This window comes from Paramisgurnus dabryanus, chromosome 2 (genome assembly GCF_030506205.2).
Source record: "Paramisgurnus dabryanus chromosome 2, PD_genome_1.1, whole genome shotgun sequence".
Lineage (NCBI taxonomy): Eukaryota > Metazoa > Chordata > Actinopteri > Cypriniformes > Cobitidae > Paramisgurnus > Paramisgurnus dabryanus.
The window spans coordinates 17,414,739-17,435,229 of NC_133338.1; the positions used below are offsets into that span (position 1 = coordinate 17,414,739).

The window sequence follows — 20,491 nt, forward strand, 5'->3', positions numbered from 1 at the left end:
ATCTCAAAAGCCGTTTCATTCGGATATACGTCACCACGGGGAAAAAAAGGCAATCGCTACTTCCGTTTCATGGCGACTTTAAGTGTGCACACACAGGTCAGACATAGGCGTGTCTCTTAAGTGGCTCACTAGTGCCCCCGTTTGTCTAAAATGTGGCTTTTCTTTTACCTACAGTCCCCAAATGGCTCAGTAACAACATTAAATAGCCCACTGATATTTACCCACTTGATGCCCTTGCCCACCGTGCATCGTTTTCTCGGACGCACCGTGTAGCGGTAAAAAAACGTGCGAGGGCCCGCCATTGCTGCTTGCAGCTATATTTATTATTTTTTATTTATTTATTTTTTTTTTAACAGTTTTGGGCACTTTGGGTGCCTTAACATACTCGAAAACTCTTGAAATTTGGCACAGACGTCAGAGTCGTCTGTCATTGCGAACGGGCAAAGGCTGGAACACGGGCGTGGCAAAGGGGCTCTGTAGCGCCCCCTGTAATGCTAAAAAAACATTGGTGCACAGATCGGACAAACATGTACCCACACGTACGCGAGTTGGTACGCATATAGATCTCATCGACCCGAACAACTTTCACCCTCTAACATTTAAGCTCCGCCCAACAGGAAGTCGGCTATTTTGGATTGTTTAAAAAATGCATGCGGTGAACTTTTAAATACTCCTCCTAGGGGATTCATGCGAATGACACCAAATGTGGTGATCATGATGTCGATACATTGTACTTGCTAAATTGCGAAGGGATTTTTGATATCTCGAACGGTTCTGCCATGGCAAGGCGACAAAGTTTTGGTGAAATCAGAGAAACAGGAAGTGTTTAATATCTAAGGTAAAAAATGTCTTATTGTGATGCCATGCGGGGTGTTTGTTCGTCTGAAGATTCCGATCGCATCGATGTGCCTATTGTGACTCCCGGGTATAGCGCCACCACCAGGCGCCAGGAAGTGTGTCAGTCATGAACTTTTAAATACTTCTCCTAGGGAATTCATACGATTGACACCAAACGTGGTGAACATGATGCTGAGACATTGGACTTGCTAAATTGCGAAGGGATTTTTGATATCTCGAACGATGTTGCCATGGCGAGGCGACAAATCTAAGGCGAATTCAGAGAAACAGGAAGTGTTTAATATCTAAAGCAAAAAATGTCTTATTGGGATGAAACGCAGTGTGTATGTTCAGCCAATGATTCCGATCACATCGATGTGCCTATTGTGAGTCTCGGGTATAGCGCCACCAACAGGCACCAGGAAGTGTGGCAGTCACAAAAGGTGAATTTTTTGACAGTTCCATGCGATGTTCTTTTAAATACTCCTCCTAGAATGTTTATGCGATTGACAACAAAAGTGGTCAACATGATGCCGATGCGAAATCAGAGAAACAGGAAGTGTTTAATATCTAAGGTAAAAAATGTCTTATTGTGATGCCATTTGGGGTGTTTGTTCGTCTGAAGATTCCGATCGCATCGATGTGCCTATTGTGACTCCCGGGTATAGCGCCACCACCAGGCGCCAGGAAGTGTGTCAGTCATGAACTATTAAATTCTTCTCCTAGGGAATTCATGCGATTGAAACCAAACGTGGTGAACATGATGCTGAGACATTGGACTTGCCAAATTGTGAAGGGATTTTTGATATCTCAAACGGTGTTGCCATGGCGAGGCGACAAATTTATGGCGAATTCATTGAAACAGGAAGTGTCTAATATCTAAAGCAAAAAATGTCTTATTGTGATGAAACGCAGTGTGTATGTTCGGCAAAGGATTCCGATCACATCGATGTGCCTATTTTGAGTCTCGGGTATAGCGCCACCAACAGGCACCAGGAAGTGTGGCAGTCACAAAAGGTGGATTTCTTGACAGTTGCATGTGGTGAACTTTTAAATACTCCTCCTAGGATTTTCATGCGATTGACACCAAAAGTGGTCAACACGATGCTGAGAGATTGTAGATGATAAATTGCGAAGGGATTTTTGATATCTCGAACGCTGTTCCCATGGCAACACGTCAAACTTTACTTTCATTTTCAGGCATTTTTAAGCTCTTGGCGTGCACTTTAGATGCCTTAACATGCTCGAAAACAACGGAAATTTGGCACAGATGTCAAAGTCACGTGCCACTAGGCTCATGCAAAGGCTGGAATATGGGCGTGGCAAGGGAGCTCTGTAGCGCCCCCTGTAATGCAAAAACAAACATTGGGGCACAGATCGAGCAAATATGTACGCACATGTACGAGAGTTGGTACGCATATAGATCTCATCGACCCGAACAACTTTCGCACTCAAACATTTTAGCTCCGCCCAACGAGAGGAAGTCGGCTATTTTGTATTGTTTCAAAAATGCATGTGGTGAACTTTTAAATACTCCTCCTAGAGGATTCATGGGATTGACACCAAACGTGGTGAACGTGATGTCGAGACATTGTACTTTCTAAATTGAGAAGGGATTTTTGAGATCTCGAACGGTGCTGCCGTGGCGAGTCGACAAAGTTGTGGCGAATTCAGAGAAACAGGAAGTGTCTAATATCTAAGGCAAAAAAATTCTTATTGTGATGCCAAGCGGGGTGTTTGTTCGCCTGAAGATTCCGATCGCAACGATGTGCCTATTGTGAGTCTCGGGTATAGCGCCACCACCAGGCGCCAGGAAGTCTGTCAGTCACAAAGGTGGATTTTTTTGACAGCTCCATCCGATGTTCTTTTAAATACTCCTTCTAGGATATTCATGCGATTGACACCAAAAGTGGTCAACATGATGCTGAGACATTGCAGATGATAAATTGCGAAGGGATTTTTGATATCTCGAACGCTGTTGCCATGGCAACGCGTCAAATTTTACTTTCATTTTAAAGGCTTATTTAATCCTGACAGTTGCATGCAATGTTCTTTTAAATACTCCTTCTAGGGAAATAATGTGATTCACACCAGAAGTGGTCCACATGATGCTGAGACATTGTAGACGCTAAATTGCGAAGGAATTTTGGACATCTCAAACGCTGTTCCCATGGCAACGCGTCAAACTTTACTTTTTTTTAAAGGCATATTTAAGCCTTTCAGTTGACGCCGATGTTCTTTTATATACTCCTTCTAGGATATTCATGTGATTGACTCCAGAAGTGGTCAACATGATGCCAAAACATTGTAGATGAAAAATTGCGAAGGGATTTTTGATATCTCAAACGCTGTTCCCATGGCAACGCCCCAAACCTTACTTTTATTTCAGGCATATTTAAGGCTCTTGGCGTGCTTAGATTAACCTAAAAGTTGGCACACACATCAGAGTTGTCGGCTTTTAAGTGTGCACTAAAAGGTCAGATATAGGCGTGTCTCTTAAGTCGCTCACTAGCGCTCCCGTTTTTCTAAAATGTGGGGTTTCTTTTACCTACTGTACCTAAATGGGTCAGTAGCAACATGAAATAGTCCACTGATATTTACCCACTTGATGCCCTTGCCCACCGTGCATCGTTTTCTCGGACGCACCGTGTAGCGGTAAAAAAACGTGCGAGGGCCCGCCATTGCTGCTTGCAGCTATATTTATTATTATTATTTTTTTTTTTACGTTTCAGGGCAATTTGGGGGCCTTAACATACTCAAAAACTCTTGAAAATTGGCAGAGATGTCAGAGTCGTCGGCCATTAGGACCCGGCAAAGGCTGGAATTCGGGCGTGGCAAGGGAGCTCTGTAGCGCCCCCTGTAATGCAAAAACAAACATTGGGGCACAGATCGGGCAAAAATTTACGCACATGTACGAGAGTTGGTACGCATATAGATCTCATCGACCCGAACAACTTTCACCCTCTAACATTTAAGCTCCGCCCAACAGGAAGTCGGCTATTTTGGATTGTTTAAAAAATGCATGCATTGAACTTTTAAATACTCCTCCTAGAGGATGCATGCGATTGACACCAAACGTGGTAAACATGATGCTGAGACATTGTACTTGCTAAATTGCGAAGGGATTTTTGATATCTCGAACGGTTCTGCCATGGCGAGGCGACGAATTTATGGCGAATTCGGAGAAACAGGAAGTGTCTAATATTTAAGGCAAAAAATGTCTTATTGTGATGACACGCAGGGTGTTTGTTCATCTGAAGATTCCGATCGCATCGATGTGCCTATTGTGACTCCCGGGTATAGCGCCACCACCAGGCGCAAGGAAGTGTTTCAGTCACAAAGCTGGATTTTTTTGACAGTTCCATGCAATGTTCTTTTAAATACTCCTTCTAGGATTTTCATGCGATTGACACAAGAAGTGGTCAACATGATGCCGAGACATTGTAGATGAGAAATTGCGAAGGGATTTTTGATATCTCGAACGCTGTTCCCATGGCAACGCGTCAAACTTTACTTTCATTTTAAAGGCATATTTAAGCCTTTCAGTTGACGCCGATGTTCTTTTAAATACTCCTTCTAGGATATTAATGCGATTGACTCCAGAAGTGGCGTACATGATGCCGAGACATTGTAGATGATAAATTGCAAAGGGATTTTTGTTATCTCAAACGCTGTTCCCATGGCAACGCGTCAAACTTTACTTTCATTTTAAAGGCATTTTTAAGCCTTTCAGTTGACGACGATGTTCCTTTAAATACTCCTTCTAGGATATTCATGCGATTAACACCAGAAGTGGTCAACATGATGGCGAGACATTTTAGATGATAAATTGCAAAGGGATTTTTGTTATCTCAAACGCTGTTCCCATGGCAACGCGTCAAAATTTACTTTCATTTTAAAGGCATATTTAAGACTTTCAGTTGACACCGATGTTCCTTTAAATACTACTTCTAGGATTTTCATGCGATTGACACGAGAAGTGGTCAACATGATGCCAAGACATGTAGATGATAAATTGCGAAGGGATTTTTGATATCTCAAACGCTGTTCCCATGGCAACGCGTCAAACTTTACTTTCATTTTAAAGGCATATTTAAGCCTTTCAGTTGACGCCGATGTTCCTTTAAATACTCCTTCTAGGATATTCATGCGATTAACACCAGAAGTGGTCAACATGATGCCGAGACATTGTAGATGATAAATTGCAAAAGGATTTTTGATATCTCAAACGCTGTTCCCATGGCAACGCGTCAAACTTTACTTTCATTTGAAAAAGGCATTTTTAGGCCTTTCAGTTGCATGCGATGTTCTTTTAAATACTCCTTCTAGGATTTTCATGCGATTGACACGAGAAGTGGTCAACATGATGCCGAGACATAGTAGATGATAAATTGCGAAGGGATTTTTGATATCTCAAACGCTGTTCCCATGGCAACCTGTCAAACTTTACTTTCATTTTAAAGGCATATTTAAGCCTTTCAGTTGACGCCGATGTTCTTTAAAATACTCCTTCTAGAATATTCATGCGATTGACACCAGAAGTGGTCTACATGATGCCGAGACATTGTAGATGATAAATTGCGAAGGGATTTTTGATATCTCGAACGGTGTTCCCATGGCAATGCGTCAAACTTTACTTTCATTTTCCAGCATATTTAAGGCTGACAGTTACATGCTGTGAACCTTTAAATACTCCTTCTAGGATATTCATGCGATTGACCCCAAAAGTGGTCAACATGATGCCGAGACATTGAAGATGATAAATTGCTAAAGGAATTTTTGACATCTCGAACGCTGTTCCCATGGCAACGTGTCAAACTTTACTTTAATTTCAGGCATGTTTAAGGCTCTTGGCGTGCTTAGTTGAACTTTAAAGTTGGCACACACATCAGAGTTTTCGGCTGTTAAGTGTTGACAAAAAGGTCAGATAAAGGCGTGTCTATTTAGTCGGTGACTAGCGCCCCCGTTTGTCTAAAATATGGGGTTTCTTTTACCTACTGTACCTAAATGGGTCAGTAGCAACATGAAATAGTCCACTGATATTTACCCACTTGATGCACATGCCCACCGTGCATGGTTTTCTTGGAGGCACCGTGTAGCGGGAAAAAAACGTGCGAGGGCCCGCCATCGCTGCTTGCAGCTATATTTATTTTTAGGGCTCGAGCACCGAGGAGCAGGCCAGAATGGCCTGCACCGTAGGTGCGAAGCCCTATTGTTTTTGCTCGGATTTATTATTTTTATTATTATTAGGGCTCGAGCACCGAGGAGCAGGCCAGAATGGCCTGCACCGAAAGGTGCGAAGCCCTATTGGTTTTGTTAGAATTTATTAGGGCCCGAGCACCGAGGAGCAGGCCAGAATGGCCTGCACCGTAGGTGCGAAGCCCTATTGTTTTTGCTCGGATTATTAGGGCCCGAGCACCGAGGAGCAGGCCAGAATGGCCTGCACCGTAGGTGCGAAGCCCTATTGTTTTTGCTCTGATTATTAATTTTTTTTTTATTATTTTTTTTTTTACACTTTTGTACTTTTTGGGGGCCTTAACATACTCGAAAACTCTTGAAATTTGGCACAGATGTCAGAGTCGTCCGTCATCGCAGAAATCCAAAGGCTGGAACACGGGCGTGGCACGGGGGCTCTATAGCGCCCCCTGTAATGCAAAAAAAAACATTGATGCACAGATCGGGCAAAAATTTACGCACATGTACGAGAGTTGGTACGCATATAGATCTCATCGACCCGAACAACTTTCGCCCTCTAACATTTAAGCTCCGCCCAACAGGAAGTCGGCTATTTTGGATTGTTTAAAAAATGCATTCGTTGAACTTTTAAATACTCCTCCTAGTGGATTCATGGGATTGACACCAAACGTGGTGATCATGATGTCGAGACATTGTACTTGCTAAATTGCGAAGGGATTTTTGATATCTCGAACGGTTCTGCCATGGCGAGGCGACAAATTTATGGCGAATTTAGAGAAACAGGAAGTGTCTAATTTCTAAGGCAAAAAATATCTTATTGTGATGCCATGCAGGGTGTTTGTTCGTCTGAAGATTCCGAACGCATCGATGTGCCTATTGTGACTCCCGGGTATAGCGCCACCACCAGGCGCCAGGAAGTGTGTCAGTCACAAAGCTGGATTTTTTTGACAATTCCATGCTATGCTCTTTTAAATACTCCTTCTAGAAAAATCATGCAATTGACACCAAAAGTGGTGAACATGAAGCCGAGAGATTGTAGATGATAAATTGCGAAGGGATTTTTGATATCTCAAAAGCTGTTCCCATGGCAACGCGTCAAAATTTACTTTCATTTTAAAGGCATATTTAAGCCTTTCAGTTGACGCCGATGTTCCTTTAAATACTCCTTCTAGGATATTCATGCAATTGACACCAAAAGTGGTCAACATGATGCCGAGACATTGTAGATGATAAATTGCAAAGGGATTTTTGATATCTCAAACGCTGTTCCCATGGCAACGCGTCAAACTTTACTTTCACTTTAAAGGCATATTTAAGCCTTTTAGTTGACGCCGATGTTCCTTTAATATACTCCTTCTAGGATATTCATGCGATTAACACCAGAAGTGGTCAACATGATGGCGAGACATTGTAGATGATAAATTGCGAAGGGATTTTTGATATCTCGAACGCTATTCCCATGGCAACGTGTCAAACTTTACTTTCATTTTAAAGGCATATTTAAGCCTTACAGTTGCATGCAGTGAACTTTTATTATACTCCTTCTAGAATAATCATGCAATTGACACCAAAAGTGGTCAACATGAAGCCGTGATATTGTAGATGATAAATTGCGAAGGGATTCTTGATATTTCAAACGCTGTTCCCATGACAACCTGTCAAACTTTACTTTCATTTTTAAGGCATATTTAAACCTTACAGCTGCATGCGGTAAATTTTTAAATACTCCTCCTGAGGAAATAATGTGATTGACTCCAGAAGTGGTCAACATGATGCCGAGACATTGTAGATGATAAATTGTGAAGGGATTTTTGATATCTCGAACGCTGTTCCCATGGCAACGCGTCAAACTTTTTACTTTCATTTTAAAGGCATATTTAAGCCTTTCAGTTGACGCCGATGTTCTTTTAAATACTCCTTCTAGAATAATCATGCAATTGACACCAAAAGTGGTCAACATGATGCCGAGACATTGTAGATGATAAATTGTGAAGGGATTTTTGATATCTTGAACGCTGGTCCCATGGCAACGCCACAAACTTTACTTTTATTTCAGGCATATTTAGGACTCTTGGCGTGCTTAGATTAACCTAAACGTTGGCACACACATCAGAGTTGTCGGCTGTTCAGAGTGGACAAATAGGTTAGGCAAAGGCGTGTCTCTTTAGTGGCTCACTAGCGCCCCCATTTGTCTAAAATGTGGGGTATTTCTTTTACCTACAGTCCCCAAATGGCTCAGTAACAACATTAAATAGCCCACTGATGTTTACCCACTTGATGCCCTTGCCCACCGGGCATCGTTTTCTCGGACGCCTCGTGTAGCGGTAAAAAAACGTGCGAGGGCCCGCCATTGCTGCTTGCAGCTATATTTATTTTTTTATTTTTAGGGCCCGAGCACCGAGGAGCAGGCCAGAATGGCCTGCACCGTAGGTGCGAAGCCCTATTGTTTTTGCTCGGATTATTATTTTTATTATTAGGGCCCGAGCACCGAGGAGCAGGCCAGAATGGCCTGCACCGTAGGTGCGAAGCCCTATTGTTTTTGCTCGGATTATTATTTTTATTATTTTTTTTTTTTTTTTTTTTTATTTTTTTTAACACTTTTGGACTTTTTGGGTGCCTTAACATACTCGAAAACTCTTGAAAATTGGCACAGACGTCAGAGTCGTCCGTCATCGCAGAAATCCAAAGGCTGGAACACGGGCGTGGCACGGGGGCTCTATAGCGCCCCCTGTAATGCAAAAAAAAACATTGATGCACAGATCGGGCAAAAATGTACGCACATGTACGAGAGTTGGTACGCATATAGATCTCATCGACCCGAACAACTTTCGCCCTCTAACATTTAAGCTCCGCCCAACAGGAAGTCGGCTATTTTGGATTGTTTAAAAAATGCATTCGTTGAACTTTTAAATACTCCTCCTAGTGGATTCATGGGATTGACACCAAACGTGGTGATCATGTTGTCGAGACATTGTACTTGCTAAATTGCGAAGGGATTTTTGATATCTCGAACGGTTTTGCCATGGCGAGGCGACGAATTTATGGCGAATTTAGAGAAACAGGAAGTGTCTAATTTCTAAGGCAAAAAATATCTTATTGTGATGCCAAGCGGGGTGTTTGATCGTCTGAAGATTCCGATCGCATCGATGTGCCTATTGTGACTCCCGGATATAGCGCCACCACCAGGCGCCAGTAAGTGTGTCAGTCACAAAGTTGGATTTTTTTTGACAGTTCCATGTTATGTTCTTTTAAATACTCCTTCTAGAAAAATCATGCAATTGACACCAAAAGTGGTGAACATGAAGCCGAGAGATTGTAGATGATAAATTGCGAAGGGATTTTTGATATCTCAAACGCTGTTCCCATGGCAACGCGTCAAACTTTACTTTCATTTTAAAGGCATTTTTAAGCCTTTCAGTTGACGCCGATGTTCCTTTAAATACTCCTTCTAGGATATTCATGCGATTGACACCAAAAGTGGTCAACATGATGCCGAGACATTGTAGATGATAAATTGCGAAGGGATTTTTGATATCTCAAACGCTGTTCCCATGGCAACGCGTCAAACTTTACTTTCATTTTAAAGGCATTTTTAAGCCTTTCAGTTGACGCCGATGTTCCTTTAAATACTCCTTCTAGGATATTCATGCGATTGACACCAAAAGTGGTCAACATGATGCCGAGACATTGTAGATGATAAATTGCGAAGGGATTTTTGATATCTCAAACGCTGTTCCCATGGCAACGCGTCAAAGTTTACTTTCATTTTAAAGGCATATTTAAGCTTTTCAGTTGACGCCGATGTTCCTTTAAATACTCCTTCTAGAATGATCATGCAATTGACACCAAAAGTGGTCACCATGATGCAGAGACATTGTAGATGATAAATTGCGAAGGGATTTTTGATATCTCAAACGCTGTTCCCATGGCAACGCGTCAAAGTTTACTTTCATTTTAAAGGCACATTTAAGCCTTTCAGTTGACGCCGATGTTCCTTTAAATACTCCTTCTAATATATTCATGCGATTGACACCAAAAGTGGTCAACATGATGCTGAGGCATAGTAGATGATAAATTGTGAAGGGATTTTTGATATCTCAAACGCTGTTCCCATGGCAACGTGTCAAAGTTTACTTTCATTTTAAAGGCATATTAAGCCTTTCAGTTGACGCCGATGTTCCTTTAAATACTCCTTCTAATATATTCATGCGATTGACACCAAAGTGGTCAACATGATGCTGAGGCATAGTAGATGATAAATTGCGAAGGGATTTTTGATATCTCAAACGCTGTTCCCATGGCAACGCGTCAAAGTTTTCTTTTATTTCAGGCATATTAAAGGCTCTTGGTGTGCTTAGATTGACTTCAAATTTGGCACACACATCAGATTTGTCGGCTGTTAAGTGTGCACTGAAAGGTCAGATAAAGGCGTGTCTCTTAAGTGGCTCACTAGTGCCCCCGCTTGTCTAAAATGTGGGGTTTCTTTTAGCTACAGTCCCCAAATAGCTCAGTAACAACATTAAATAGTCCACTGATATTTACCCACTAGATGCCCTTTCCCACCGTGCATCGTTTTCTCGGACGCATCGTGTAGCGGTAAAAAAACGTGCGAGGGCCCGCCATTGCTGCTTGCAGCTATATTTTTTATTTATTTTTTTTTTAACACTTTTGGACTTTTTGGGTGCCTTAACATACTCGAAAACTCTTGAAAATTGGCACAGACGTCAGAGTCGTCCGTCATCGCAGAAATCCAAAGGCTGGAACACGGGCGTGGCACGGGGGCTCTGTAGCGCCCCCTGTAATGCAAAAAAAAACATTGATGCACAGATCGGGCAAAAATGTACGCACATGTACGAGACTTCGTACGCTTATAGATCTCATCGACCCGAACAACTTTCGCCCTCTAACATTTAAGCTCCGCCCAACAGGAAGTCGGCTATTTTGGATTGTTTAAAAAATGCATGCGGTGAACTTTTATATACTCCTTCCAGGGGATTCATGCGATTGACACCAAACGTGGTGATCATGATGCCGAGACACTGGACTTGCTAAATTGCGAAGCGATTTTTGATATCTCGAACGGTTCTGCCATGGCGAGGCGACAAATTTATGGCGACATCAGAGAAACAGGAAGTGTCTAATATCAAAGGCAAACAATTTCTTATTGTGATGACACGCGGTGTGTTTGTTTGTCTGAAGATTCCGATCGCATCGATGTGCCTATTGTGACTACCGGGTATAGCGCCACCACCAGGCGCCAGGAAGTCTGTCAGTCACAAAGGTGGATTTTTTTTGACAGTTCCATGCGATGTTCTTTTAAATACTCCTCCTAGAATGTTTATGCGATTCACACCAAAAGTGGTCAACATGATGCCAAGACATTGTAGATGATAAATTGTGAAGGGATTTTTGATATCTCGAACGCTGTTCCCATGACAACCTGTCAAACTTTACTTTAATTTTTAAGGCATATTTAAGCCTTACAGTTGACGCCGATGTTCTTTTAAATACTCCTTCTAGAATATTCATGAGATTGACACCAGAAGTGGTCAACATGATGCCGAGACATAGTAGATGATAAATTGCGAAGGGATTTTTGATATCTCGAACGCTGTTCCCATGGCAACGCGTCAAAATTTACTTTCATTTTAAAGGCTTATTTAAGCCTTTCAGTTGACGCCGATGTTCTTTTAAATACTCCTTCTAGAATATTCATGAGATTGACACCAGAAGTGGTCAACATGATGCCGAGACATAGTAGATGATAAATTGCGAAGGGATTTTTGATATCTCGAACGCTGTTCCCATGGCAACGGCCCAAACTTACATTTATTTCAGGCATATTAAGGACTCTTGGCGTGCTTAGATTAACCTAAAAGTCGGCACACACATCAGAGTTGTCGGCTGTTAAGTGTGCACAAACAGGTCACACATAGGCGTGTCTCTTAAGTGGCTCACTAGCGCCCCCGTTTGTCTAAAATGTGGGGTTTCTTTTACCTACAGTCCCGAAATGGCTCACTAACAACATTAAATAGCCCACTGATATTTACCCACTTGATGCCCTTGCCCACCGTGCATCGTTTTCTCGGACGCACCGTGTAGCGGTAAAAAAACGTGCGAGGGCCCGCCATTGCTGCTTGCAGCTATATTTTATTTTTATTTTTTTTAACACTTTTGGACTTTTTGGGGGCCTTAACATACTCGAAAACTCTTGAAATTTAGCACAGACGTCAGAGTCGTCCGTCATCGCAGAAATCCAAAGGCTGGAACACGGGCGTGGCACGGGGGCTCTGTAGCGCCCCCTGTAATGCAAAAAAAAAACATTTATGCACAGATCGGGCAAAAATGTACGCACTTGTATGAGAATTGGTACGCTTATAGATCTCATCGACCCGAACAACTTTCGCCCTCTAACATTTAAGCTCCGCCCAACAGGAAGTCGGCTATTTTGGACTGTTTAAAAAATGCATGCGTTGAACTTTTAAATACTCCTCCTAGGGGATTCATGCGAATGACACCAAATGTGGTGATCATGATGTCGAGACATTGTACTTGTTAAATTGCAAAGGGATTTTTGATATCTCGAACGGTTCTGCCATGGCGAGGCGACGAATTTATGGCGAATTTAGAGAAACAGGAAGTGTCTAATTTCTAAGGCAAAAAATATCTTATTGTGATGCCATGCGGGGTGTTTGTTCGTCTGAAGATTCCGATCGCATCGATGTGCCTATTGTGACTCCCGGGTATAGCGCCACCACCAGGCGCCAGGAAGTGTGTCAGTCACAAAGCTGGATTTTTTTTGACAGTTCCATGCTATGTTCTTTTAAATACTCCTTCTAGAAAAATCATGCAATTGACACCAAAAGTGGTGAAAATGAAGCCGAGACATTGTAGATGATAAATTGCGAAGGGATTTTTGATATCTCAAACGCTGTTCCCATGGCAACGCGTCAAATTTTACTTTCATTTTAAAGGCATATTTAAGCCTTTCAGTTGACGCCGATGTTCCTTTAAATACTCCTTCTAGGATATTCATGCGATTGACACCAAAAGTGGTCAACATGATGCCGAGACAATGTAGATGATAAATTGCGAAGGGATTTTTGATATCTCAAACGCTGTTCCCATGGCAACGCGTCAAACTTTACTTTCATTTTAAAGGCATTTTAAAGCCTTTCAGTTGACGCCGATGTTCCTTTAAATACTCCTTCTAGGATATTCATGCGATTGACACCAAAAGTGGTCAACATGAAGCCGAGACATAGTAGATGATAAATTGCGAAGGGATTTTTGATGTCTCGAACGCTGTTTCCATGGCAACGCCGCAAACTTTACTTTTATTTCAGGCATATTTAAGGCTCTTGGCGTGCTTAGATTAACCTTAAAGTTGGCACACACATCAGAGTTGTCGGCTGTTTAGTTTGCACAAAAAGGTCAGACATAGGCGTGTCTCTTAAGTGGCTCACTAGTGCCCCCGTTTGTCTAAAACAGGGGTTCTCAAAGTTTACATTCAAAGGTCCAAATCTGAATTCTCATAATTTTCATAGGTCCGGAAAAACTTTATGTAAATCATTTGTTTATATAACAAATCAACACAAATAGTTTGGGAAAAAAATAAGTGTATTTTGCATTTAAAGTAAAAAATTTTTTTAACATAAACACAAGAAATATGCCAAGTAACCAGGTGCAAAATACAGAGCAACCTAATTAGAGAAATGGCACAGTTTGTTCTCCATCAGATGCATAAACCACGGCAAAAAAGTGTGGTTGGTAGGCAGAGAAACTGACCTAAATTAGGGGTGCACCTATAAATTGGCTTATGATTCTTGCTATGCTTCTCAATGAATTACTGTGAAATGCCGCTACATCCAAAAGCCAGGGGGCGCTCTCGGGCAGAAACTTAATATGCACTGCAGACGAAGAACTAGACACACGCAGCTCCAGGAAATGTCTTAAGGATACATTTATATTCCTGTTCTTCAAACCTTTTCAGGTATTTTCATGATAATAAAGAATATGTATAAAGATTATGTTTGACGAGTGTTGCTTTTTCAAATGCATGTTTTAAACGACTCAAACCAACAGTGATTTCAGATTGATAAGGACTTACTGATCAAAAGCCGTAGTACATGAAGTAGCTGTGCATAATATCTGGGTGTGATGGCTACAGCGTCACACAGAAAATTTTTAAATAATTCGTTTTATTTTCGGATCAGGAATACTCTTAAATCTAAAAAGAAAAAAACTAAACGAATAGTTTACAAGTTTAATGTGCATCTGTAAAGTAGCAAATGCACACATTTAATCAATCACATAGAAATTAATGCACTTGTAATATGAAGTGGACGCGGGTCCGGATCAAGTTCCCGTCGGGTCCGGATCCGGACAGGAGTCCGGACTTTGAGAAACCCTGGTCTAAAATGTGGGGTTTTTTTAGCTACAGTCCCCAAATGGCTCAGTAACAACATGAAATAGCCCACTGGTATTTACCCACTTGATGCCCTTGCCCACCGTGCATCGTTTTCTCGAACGCACCGTGTAGCGGTAAAAAAAACGTGCGAGGGCCCGCCATTGCTGCTTGCAGCTATATTTTTTATTTTTATTTTTTATTTTTTTTCAACACTTGAGCTAATTTGGGAGCCTTAACATACTCGAAAAATCTTGGAATTTGGCACACACGTCAGAGTTGCGTGCCACTAGGCTCATGCAAAGGCTGGTATACTGGCGTGGCAAGGGAGCTCTGTAGCGCCCCCTGTAATGCAAAAACAAACATTGGGGCACAGATCGGGCAAACATGTATGCACATGTACAAAAGTTGGTACCCATTTAGATCTCATCGACCCGAACAACTTTTGCACCCTAACATTTTAGCTCCGCCCAACTGAAAGTCGGCTATTTTGGATTGTTTAAAAAATGCATGCGGTGAACTTTTAAAAACTCCTCCCAGAGGATTCATGGGATTGACACCAAACGTGGTGAACATGATGTCGAGACATTGTTCTTGCTAAATTGCGAAGGGATTTTCGATATCTCGAACGGTTCTGCCATGGCGAGGCGACAAAGTTGTGGCGAAATCACAGAAACAGTAAGTGTCTAATATCTAAGGCAAAAAATTTCTTATTGTGATGACACGCGGGGTGTTTGTTCGTCTGAAGATTCCGATCGCATCGATGTGCCTATTGTGAGTCTCGGGTATAGCGCCACCACCAGGCACCAGGAAGTGTGTCAGTCACAAAGGTGGATTTTTTTGACAGTTCCATCCGATGTTCTTTTAAATACTCCTCCTAGAATGTTTATGCGATTGACACGAGAAGTGGTCAACATGATGCCAAGACATTGTAGATGATAAATTGCAAAGGGATTTTTGATATCTCAAACACTGTTCCCATGGCAACCTGTTAAACTTTACTTTCATTTTTAAGGCATATTTAAACCGTACATGTTCATGCGGTAAACTTTTAAATACTCCTCCTGAGGAAATAATGTGATTGACTCCAGAAGTGGTCAACATAATGCTGAGACAATGTAGATGATAAATTGCAAAGGGATTTTTTTATATCTCAAACGCTGTTCCCATGGCAACGTGTCAAACTTTTTACTTTCATTTTAAAGGCATATTTAAGCCTTTCAATTGACGGCGATGTTCCTTTAAATACTCCTTCTAGGATATTCATGCGATTAACACCAGAAGTGGTCAACATGATGCTGAGGCATAGTAGATGATAAATTGCGAAGGGATTTTTGTTATCTCAAACGCTGTTCCCATGGCAACGCGTCAAACTTTACTTTCATTTTAAAGGCATATTTAACGCCGATGTTCTTTAAAATACTCCTTCTAGGATATTCATGCAATTGACACCAAACGTGGTGATCATGATGCCAAGACATTGTAGATGATAAATTGCGAAGGGATTTTTGATATCTCAAACGCTGTTCCCATGGCAACGCGTCAAAGTTTACTTTCATTTTAAAGGCATATTTAAGCCTTTCAATTGACGCCGATGTTCCTTTAAATACTCCTTCTAGGATATTCATGCGATTAACACCAGAAGTGGTCAACATGATGCTGAGGCATAGTAGATGATAAATTGCGAAGGGATTTTTGTTATCTCAAACGCTGTTCCCATGGCAACGCGTCAAACTTTACTTTCATTTTAAAGGCATATTTAAGCCTTTCAGTTGACGCCAATGTTCCTTTAAATACTCCTTCTAGGATATTCATGCGGTTAACACCAGAAGTGGTCAACATGATGCTGAGGCATAGTAGATGATAAATTGCAAAGGGATTTTTGATATCTCGAACGCTGTTCCCATGGCAACGCCGCAAACTTTACTTTTATTTCTGGCATATTTAAGGCTCTTGACGTGGTTAGATTAACCTAAAAGTTGGCACACACATCAGAGTTGTCGGCTGTTAAGTGTGCACAAAAAGGTCAGACATAGGCGTGTCTCTTAAGTGGCTCACTAGTGCCCCTGTTTGTCTAAAATGTGAGGTTTCTTTAACCTACAGTCCCCAAATGGGTCAGTAACAACATTAAATAGCCCACTGATATTTATCCACTTGATGCTTGCCCACCGTGCATCGTTTTCTCGGACGCACCGTGTAGCGGTAAAAAACGTGCGAGGGCCCGCCATTGCTGCTTGCAGCTATATTTAGGGCCCGAGCACCGAGGAGCAGGCCAGAATGGCCTGCACCGAAAGGTGCGAAGCCCTATTGGTTTTGTTAGAATTTTTTATTAGGGCCCGAGCACCGAGGAGCAGGCCAGAATGGCCTGCACCGAATGGTGCGAAGCCCTATTGTTTTTGCTCGGATTATTAGGGCTCGAGCACCGAGGAGCAGGCCAGAATGGCCTGCACCGAAAGGTGCGAAGCCCTATTGGTTTTGTTAGAATTTATTATTATTTTTTTTTATTATTATTTTTTTTTTTATTTTTTATTTTTTAACACTTTTGGACTTTTTGGGGGCCTTAACATACTCGAAAACTCTTGAAAATTGGCACAGACGTCAGAGTCGTCCGTCATCGCAGAAATCCAAAGGCTGGAACACGGGCGTGGCACGGGGGCTCTGTAGCGCCCCCTGTAATGCAAAAAAAAACATTGATGCACAGATTGGGCAAAAATTTACGCACATATACGAGACTTGGTACGCTTATAGATCTCATCGACCCGAACAACTTTCGCCCTCTAACATTTAAGCTCCGCCCAACAGGAAGTCGGCTATTTTTGATTGTTTAAAAAATGCATGCGTTGAACTTTTATATACTCCTCCCAGGGGATTCATGCGATTGACACCAAACGTGGTGAACATGATGTCGAGACATTGGACTTGCTAAATTGCGAAGGGATTTTTGATATCTCGAACGGTTCTGCCATGGCGAGGCGACAAAGTTGTGGCGAAATCAGAGAAACAGGAAGTGTCTAATATCTAGGGCAAAAAATGTCTTATTGTGATGACATGCGGGGTGTTTGTTCGTCTGAAGATTCTGATCGCATCGATGTGCCTATTGTGATTCCCGGGTATAGCGCCACCACCAGGCGCCAGGAAGTGTGTCAGTCACAAAGCTGGATTTTTTTGACAGTTCCATGCGATGTTCTTTTAAATACTCATTCTAGGATTTTCATGAGATTGACACCAGAAGTGGTCAACATCATGCCGAGACATTGTAGATGATAAATTGCGAAGGGATTTTTGATATCTCAAACGCTGTTCCCATGGCAACGCGTCAAACTTTACTTTCATTTTAAAGGCATATTTAAGCCTTTCTGTTGCATGCAGGAAACTTTTAAATACTCCTTCTAGAATATTCATGAGATTGACACCAGAAGTGGTCAACATCATGCCGAGACATTGTAGATGATAAATTGCGAAGGGATTTTTGATATCTCGAACGCTGTTCCCATGGCAACGCGTCAAACTTTACTTTCATTTTAAAGGCATATTTAAGCGTTTCAGTTGACGCCGATGTTCTTTTAAATACTCCTTCTAGACTATTCATGCGATTGACACCAAAAGTGGTCAACATGATGCCGAGACATTGTAGATGATAAATTGCAAAGGGATTTTTGATATCTTGAACGCTGTTCCCATGGCAACGTGTCAAACTTTACTTTAATTTTAAAGGCATATTTAAGCCTTTCAGTTGACGCCGATGTTCTTTTAAATACTCCTTCTAGGATATTCATGCGATTGACTCCAGAAGTGGTCAACATGATGCTGAGGCATAGTAGATGATAAATTGTGAAGGAATTTTTGACATCTTGAACGCTGTTCCCATGGCAACGCGTCAAACTTTACTTTAATTTTAGGCATGTTTAAGGCTCTGGACGTGCTTAGATTAACCTTAAAGTTGGCACACACATCAGAGTTGTTGGCTGTTAAGTGTGCACAAACAGGTCAGACATAGGCGTGTCTCTTAAGTGGCTCACTAGTGCCCCCGTTTGTCTAAAATGTGGAGTTTCTTTTACCTACAGTCCCCAAATTGCTCAGTAACAACATTAAATAGCCCACTGATATTTACCCACTTGAGGCCCTTGCCCACCGTGCATCGTTTTCTCGGACACACCGTGTAGCGGTAAAAAAACGTGCGAGGGCCCGCCATTGCTGCTTGCAGCTATATTTATTATTATTATTTTTTTTTTTTTTTTTTAACACTTTTGGCCATTTTGGGTGCCTAAACATACTCGAAAACTCTTGCAATTTGGCACACACGTCAAAGTCGTCCGTCATTGCGACCGGGCAAAGGCTGGAACACGGGCGTGGCACGGGGGCTCTGTAGCGCCCCCTGTAATGCAAAAACAAACATTGTTGCGCAGATCGGGCAAACATGTACGCACATGTACGAGAGTTGGTACGCTTATAGATCTCATCGACCCGAACAACTTTCGCCCTCTAACATTTAAGCTCCGCCCAACAGGAAGTCGGCTATTTTGGATTGTTTAAAAAATGCATGCGTTGAACTTTTAAATACTCCTCCTAGAGGATGCATGCGATTGACACCAAACGTGGTGAACATGATGTCGAGACATTGGACTTGCTAAATTGCGAAGGGATTTTTGATATCTCGAACGGTGTTGCCATGGCGAGGCGACAAATTTATGGCGACATCAGAGAAACAGGAAGTGTCTAATATCAAAGGCAAAAAATGTCTTATTGTGATGACACGCGGTGTGTTTGTCCGTCTGAAGATTCCGATCGCATCGATGTGCCTATTGTGACTCCCGGGTATAGCGCCACCACCAGGCGCCAGGAAGTGTGTCAGTCACAAAGGTGGATTTTTTTTGACAGTTCTATGCGATGTTCTTTTAAATACTCCTCCTACAATGTTTATGCGATTGACACCAAAAGTGGTCAACATGATGCCAAGACATTGTAGATGATAAATTGCGAAGGGATTTTTGATATCTCGAACGCTGTTCCCATGGCAACCTGTCAAACTTTACTTTCATTTTTAAGGCATATTTAAACCTTACAGCTGCATGCGGTAAACTTTTAAATACTCATCCTGGGGAAATAATGTGATTGACTCCAGAAGTGGTCAACATAATGCTGAGACATTGTAGATGATAAATTGCGAAGGGATTTTTGATATCTCAAACGCTGTTCCCATGGCAACGTGTCAAACTTTTTACTTTCATTTTGAAGGCTTATTTTAGCCTGACAGTCGCATGCAATGTTCTTTTAAATACTCCTTCTAGGGAAATAATGCGATTCACAACAGAAGTTGTCAACATGATGCTAAGACATTGTAGATGATAAATTGCGAAGGGATTTTTGATATCTCGAATGCTGTTCCCATGGCAACCTGTCAAACTTTACTTTCATTTTAAAGGCATATTTAACCCTTACATCTGCATGCAGTAAACTTTTAAATACTCCTCCTGAGGAAATAATGTGATTCACACCAGAAGTTGTCAACATGATGCAGAGACATTGTAGATGATAAATTGCGAAGGGATTTTTGATATCTCAAACGCTGTTCCCATGGCAACGCGTCAAGCTTTTTACTTTCATTTTAAAGGCATTTTTAAGCCTTTCAGTTGACTCCGATGTTCCTTTAAATACTCCTTCTAGGATATTCATGCGATTAACACCAGAAGTGGTCAACATGATGCCGAGACATTATAGATGATAAATTGTGAAGGGATTTTTGATATCTAGAACGCTGTTCCCATGGCAACGTGTCAAACTTTACTTTCATTTTAAAGGCATATTTAAGCCTTTCAGTTGACGCCGATGTTCCTTTAAATACTCCTTCTAGGATATTCATGCGATTAACACCAGAAGTGGTCAACATGATGCCGAGACATTATAGATGATAAATTGCGAACGGATTTTTGATATTTCGAACGCTGTTCCCATGGCAACGCGTCAAACTTTACTTTCATTTTAAAGGCATATTTAAGCCTTTCAGTTGACGCCGATGTTCCTTTAAATACTCCTTCTAGGATATTCATGCGA

At 41.7% G+C, this 20,491-nt stretch overlaps 1 protein-coding gene across 2 annotated transcripts in view; it reads left to right on the plus strand.

Moving 5' to 3' along the window:
• LOC135764855 (putative palmitoyltransferase ZDHHC13) overlaps positions 1 to 20,491 on the plus strand; it is a 316,314-nt gene that overhangs the window by 216,126 nt on the left and 79,697 nt on the right. The gene's annotated exons all lie outside the window — the stretch shown is intronic.